This window comes from Camelus ferus, chromosome 18 (genome assembly GCF_009834535.1).
Source record: "Camelus ferus isolate YT-003-E chromosome 18, BCGSAC_Cfer_1.0, whole genome shotgun sequence".
NCBI classification, from domain to species: Eukaryota; Metazoa; Chordata; class Mammalia; order Artiodactyla; family Camelidae; genus Camelus; species Camelus ferus.
In genome coordinates, this window is record NC_045713.1 from 4025681 (window position 1) to 4031795 (window position 6115).

A 6115-nucleotide genomic window follows, 5' to 3' on the forward strand; every position below is an offset into this window, starting at 1 on the left:
ATTAAAAAAAAAAAAGAGCGAGAAGCTAGAAATTTGGATTTTGGTAGAACTCTACTGATTATTAATCATATAAATATTCAAGGCTTAAAGAAAAAAATTAAATAAATACCAAAGGTAGGAGTTTACAAATGAGCATCATGATTTGGGGATAGTGCTAGCTCCTAGCTTACAGAATTGGCTGGTGTGGGGTCCCTGGAACCTGAAAACATCCCTCGACCTCATGTTCCAAAGTGGCATTCTTGTGTGTGTTAACCTCATCACATTTTGCACCTACACATTTTTATTAAAGAACAAAACAAGAAATCAGAAGGTGCTAAGTAGGAAATGAACTATGGAGAAAATGTTATTTTTGTATATCATGTACCTTTTAAAAATGTAAGAACAAATGGAAGCAGGGGGAGGGTATAGTGATAGAGTGCATGCTTAGCATGTATAAGGTCGGGGATTTGATCCCCAGTACCTCTATTAAAAATTTTTTTTTAAAAAGAACAAATGGAAATAGTCATATTGGGCAAAATCCTAAGAAATCAATTAAGATAGACACAGGTAATCTTATAGATTACCTTAGGACAAATGGCCAAAATGTTGATTAAATTAAATGAAGCCCTTCATTCAATGATATAGAATTAAAAACTAAAAACAAATTTTATCTTATTATTACTACTTGCTGGTTTACAGAAGATAAAGGACAATTGGATAAAAATCCATCATTTGTACAGCATGGATGGACTTGGAGGGCATTATGCTAAGTGAAATAAGTCAGAAGAGACAAATACTGTAAGATATCACTTACATATGGAATCTAAAAGAATACAATAAACTAGTGAATATAACAGAAAAGAAACAGATTAACTGATATAGAGAAGGAACTAGTGGTTACCAGTGGGGAGAGGAAAGGGGGAGGGGCAAGATGGAGGTGGAGGATTAAGAGGTACAAACTCTCAGGTATAAAATAAGCCACAAGGATGCATTGTACACCATGGGGAATACAGCCAATATTTTATAATAACTGTAAATGGAGTATAACCTTTAAAAATTGAATCACTCTGTTGTATACCTGTAACATATAATATTGTATATTAACTATACCTCAGTTTAAAAATATATAATATTGTTAAATAAATACAAAAATAAAACAAAAATAAAATAAAATGACATCATTTTAACTGGAAAAGGTACTGAAATTGGGTGTCAACACAGTTTTCATTTCTGAAGATGCATGCCATGCATACAGACTGGACCATAAGTGGTGAATAATTTTATAAACTTTCACAGTGTGCACACCCACGTAATCAGAACTCAGATCAAGAAATAGGCCAGTGACAGCATCCCAGAAGCTCCCCTGGACCCCTCCATAGTCACTATCCCCCAGTGAGAACCACTGCCCTTGCTTCCTTTCCTACAGATCCATTTTGCCTCTTTTTGAACTTCATATTAATGGAATCATGACGTGTATATACTCTTCTGTATTCTTTTTCCTCACTCAATATCATGTTTATGAGATTCATTCATGCTGTTTTAAGTAGCAATAATTTGGTTTCATCATATCTTGATGATAAGTTTAATTCTTATAAAAACATAAAGTAAAATGCAGTACTGATTTCTAAGTTGCACTGTTCTGGGTGGTACCATGAAGTAAAACGTACAGCACAATTTTATCCCACCAACGAATTGGAAAGGAGGGGGAAAAAAGTCATATTTGGGCCCAAATAAAAGATTAACTCTGTTTTCAAGCAAAGTGAAATGATCTCTGAGCTATTTCCTGACATACTGCAGACAGACATAGGAAATTAAAGATTTTTTTTTTTTTTTAGAAATCTGGCTAAGAATGTCCACTCACTCACAATCAAGCTTCAGCAAATGAAACGGGCAAAATTTATTCTCAGCAAATTACCTGGGCATTTACTACATTCCATCCCTGCTCAAGGCATCAGCTGAGCCATGAAATTTATAAGTTAACAGAGAAAGTTACGTTTGGCCCTTTCCATATGTGGGGGCCACATACTGCAGATTCAAATTCAAGCAAAAATGCAAGCAGTGCAGGCACAAACCTAGTTAATAAAACCAACGAGATTTTTATAGTAAAATGCAAAACACAGCTGTCACTATAAGCCCACCAAAGGACTCTAAATCCATCAGCCAAACTAACCCCTTAGATCTAGAGCTGGCTGCCTTTGAGAGCGGGTGTGTGAAGTTTCTCTGGACTAGGTCCCTCCAGGGCGGACACCTGCTACACATACTGGTGCAGACGGCAGAGGGGAGGAAAGGCAGCCTGTGTTCATTCATTCATTCCTGTTTCCACCCAGTATATGTTTCCACTCTTTGTGAGCACACAGTAGGCATTTGATGTTTGTTGACTGACTGAGTGAAGGTAAAAAGCACAGGCTTGACAGCCTTAGACTTAACTCCGCCCCATCCTTCCTGCCTTTGAGATCCTCAGCATCATCGTTTAAACTCTCTGAGCTGCATTTTTCTCAACTGCACGTTGAAGAGAATAACATCTATTTCTTAGGGAGGATGTGAGAATTTATTTAGCAAATTTTTTAGGTCTAACAGGCATTCAAGGGAGTATGCTGGGTGCTTTGGGGGATGCAGACAGGAATATGATGCAGTCCTTGACCTCAGGGCGGCTACAGACTTGTGGGAGGACAGATGTTATCATACACTATTACTAGCGCACTTTAGTGAGAGCCCAGGGGAGGCGGGGAAGACCCTGAAGGAAGCATGGAACTTTCTAGCAAAGAAGATAAAGGGTGGGGGGTATTGAAGGCAGAGAGAAGAGCCCGTCAGATTTACGAAAGGTCAACGTGCACAGCTCATAGAGATAGGCAGATATTTGGCGCTGCCTGGGGCTCAGGGCCAGGAGCAGACCAGGCTGCAGAGAGACCAGTGTCTGATCACAATGGGCCTTCTGTGCCACCTAAGAAATGTGTGCTGGACACGTCGGTCAGGATGCCTGTCATTCCAGCTCCCATTTCCAGTCACAATTGTGCCACCCACTCAGGGAAGCTGGATGAAGCGGCTTTGAACAAATAACGAAATCTCTTAATTAGGGTATTCTATTTACATGGAATAAAATCATTCCTTTCTGTGCGTTTAGTTAACTCAGTTTTGACCAACGTGTTGACCCACGTAACCCTCTGCCACAATCGAGATAGAGCGCACTTCCATCGCTGGAAAGAGTTCCCTCCCCCGCACTGCAGGCCTGGCCACGGCGAGCTTGCCTGTTCTAGAATGTCACAGAAACGAACTCATCCAGGATGAGGTCTTGGTGTCAGGCTTCTTTCATGCACTCAGCCTCACATTTTGGCGATCAGTTCATATTCCTGTATGTGTGAGGACCCCACCCCTCTTTACTGCGGGGTACTCTTCCTTTGTGCGGCTGTGCCACTCATTGTCCAGGCCTGATGGGCAGCTGGGTTGTCGCCAGTTTCGGGTTTTTGTGGACAAAGCTGCTATGGATGCTCTTACTAAGTCTGTGTGGGGACACTTCTCTTGGATTAATAGCTGGAAGCGAAATTGTTGGGTGTGAGGGTAAATGTGCGGTTCACTTTTCAAGAAACTGCAGCACTGCGGGAAAGAGACAGAGAGATAAGAGAGAAACAGATAAAAGAGGAGAGAGCTTCCCTCAGGCCAGTGGGGGAATTATGAGGAGAACGCAGCCAGATTATCTGGGAGAGGGGAGGACACGTGTGCAGGGCGGCCCCACATCACCCATTCCCGCACCCACATCCCTGTCCCAGCCCAACCACCTGGGCCACCACTAGCATCTCGAGGAAGCCCCCTTCTCCTCCCAAACACATAAGACATGTGGATATTACATGGGACCCGAGAAGCCCCCGAGAAAGTGCCAGGACAGATGCGGCAAGGAGTCCCAGGAAGACTGAGGCCGCTTGCGGATTGGGGGCGGGGGCATTGGGGACCTCTGGGAACAAGGCCTTGGAAGGCAGGCAGGGTGGGACACCGTGAGATGCAGTGGGATTCGGTGGGACACGGAGGGACACAGCGGGAGACGGGGCTGCGTGGAGAGGCAGTGCCCAGCAGGTCTTCTGGGCTCAAGGATGGAAGCCTGGAGGCCTGAGGAGGCGTCCCTCCAGTAAGGCCACCCGCCCCGCCCCAGGAGCAGCCAGCTTGGGCACACCTGGGCGCTGGCAGCCAGCACAGGCGGTCTTGTCCCTGCAAGCTCTCCAGGAGGGAAGAACTATCCGGATAAATTGTACAGCGGCAAAGGAGAAGGGAGAATAACAGTCCAGAGCCCTTGGTGAAGGCCTCTCTCGCTACATTCCTGACACCCCACCTTAGGACATGGGAGAAGCCATAGGAGGGGCGCATTGCATCAGGACCCTGGCAGTGCGGGATCCCCGGCTGCCAGCCTCTGCTGTTCCCCACTCTGGCCCTGACACCAGCGGAGTAGCCAGCAAAGCAGCCAGCAAAGCCTTCCACCCCTGAGCAAATTTCCCATGGTGTTTTGTAAAGTAAGAACCCAGTAGTTTTCAGCGTGGAGACAGTAAGAAGGGGTCCTCCTTATGGGCCTCCTGTCACAATCCCCGGGGCACCTGCACCCCGGTTTCTCCTGGATCCAGACTACCTTGACCCTGGGCCAGACTGGCACGGGAGGAGCAGACAACACTGGGAGGCATAGGAACACATCCTCAAAGCCAAACCTGCAGAACCGGATGAGGCTTTTGTGAAATTCCCAGGCCAGAGCTCTGAGCCCTGAGGCCTCTTTGCACACCTGGCCCTGGATTTGATCTTGGAGGTGGCTGCTGTTCCCTCTTGCAACTAGTTTGACGTCGTTTCCGCTCCAGATTGTGTCCTGAGAACACTCTCTGCAAGTCCATTCTTGTATAACTTGAAAGACCTTGACCCTTCCCAGCAGTCACAAGCACATCTTTTTTTTCTTCTCACTCAGATGGGACACCTGGAGTAGCACTCTCACACATTAGGCCTTCCTGGCCCCCACAGATGGCCTTTGTCCCAAGCTTGGAGCTGTCAGAATAGTGTCTGTCTACGAGTCTGTGTGCGTGTGTATGAATGTGTTTTACAAAATCATTCATAAAGTTCAAGTTTTCAGATCTTCTGCTTTCTGGCTGTGAATTTGATGTGGCACAATTAGGGTTAAAAACATTCGCTTGCACAAAAAGACAAACACTGTATGACTCCACTTGTATGCAGTACTGAGAGTGGTCACATTCACAGAGACAGAAAATAAAAGGGTGGTTTCCAGGGGCTGGAGGTGGGGGTAAGTGGAACTGTTCAATGGGCATGGAGTTTCAGTTTTGCAAGTTGAAAACAGTTCTGGAGATGGGTTGTGCAACAATGTGAATATACTTAATGCTTCTGAACTGCACACTTAAAAATGGTTACCATGGTACGTTTTTTATTTTGTGCATTTTACCGTAACTAAAAAACAATTTGCTTGGTCTACAGAAGACCATGAATATTTTATGGCTTTGTAAGACCCTGAAAGGGGATAGCTTTATGTACAGGGACAGTTGTCAAATACAAGCACTTTGCAGGCCCGAGTATGAATCAGAAGTTAAGAAGTTGGGGTGGGGGGAGCGAAATTGGTGAAGGGGATTAAGGGTACAACCCTCCAGTTATAAAATAAGTTAAGTCATATAAGGAATGTGGTCAATAATATTTTAATAACTTAGTATGGGGACAGATGGTTACTAGCCTCTAGTGGTGATCATTTCATGATGTATGCAAATACCAAATCACTATGTAGTACACCTGAAACTAACACGATATTGAACATCAACTATATTGCAATTTTAAAAAAGTTAGGATGGGCCACTTGATGTGGTTAGGATGACGTAAGGAAGGTGCTGCAGGTATGCAGTGTATTCCTACAGGTATCCCAGGGTATGTGTGGCCCCTAATAGAGAAACACCTGGATCCCACCCAGCAGCCTGAATTTTGTTTTGGCCAGAAGTTGCTGCCCTACCTTGGTTTCCGAGGCTGCCAGACAGAGAATCTCTCTTTTGAAGAGGAGAAATTCAGTGCACATTTATTTTCTACCAAGACATGTCAGGACCACATTTTACAAGAAGGCCTTCTTTTATTTGCTAATCTTTCTGGAAAGGAAAGTTGTATGAAATTATTTTGGTTT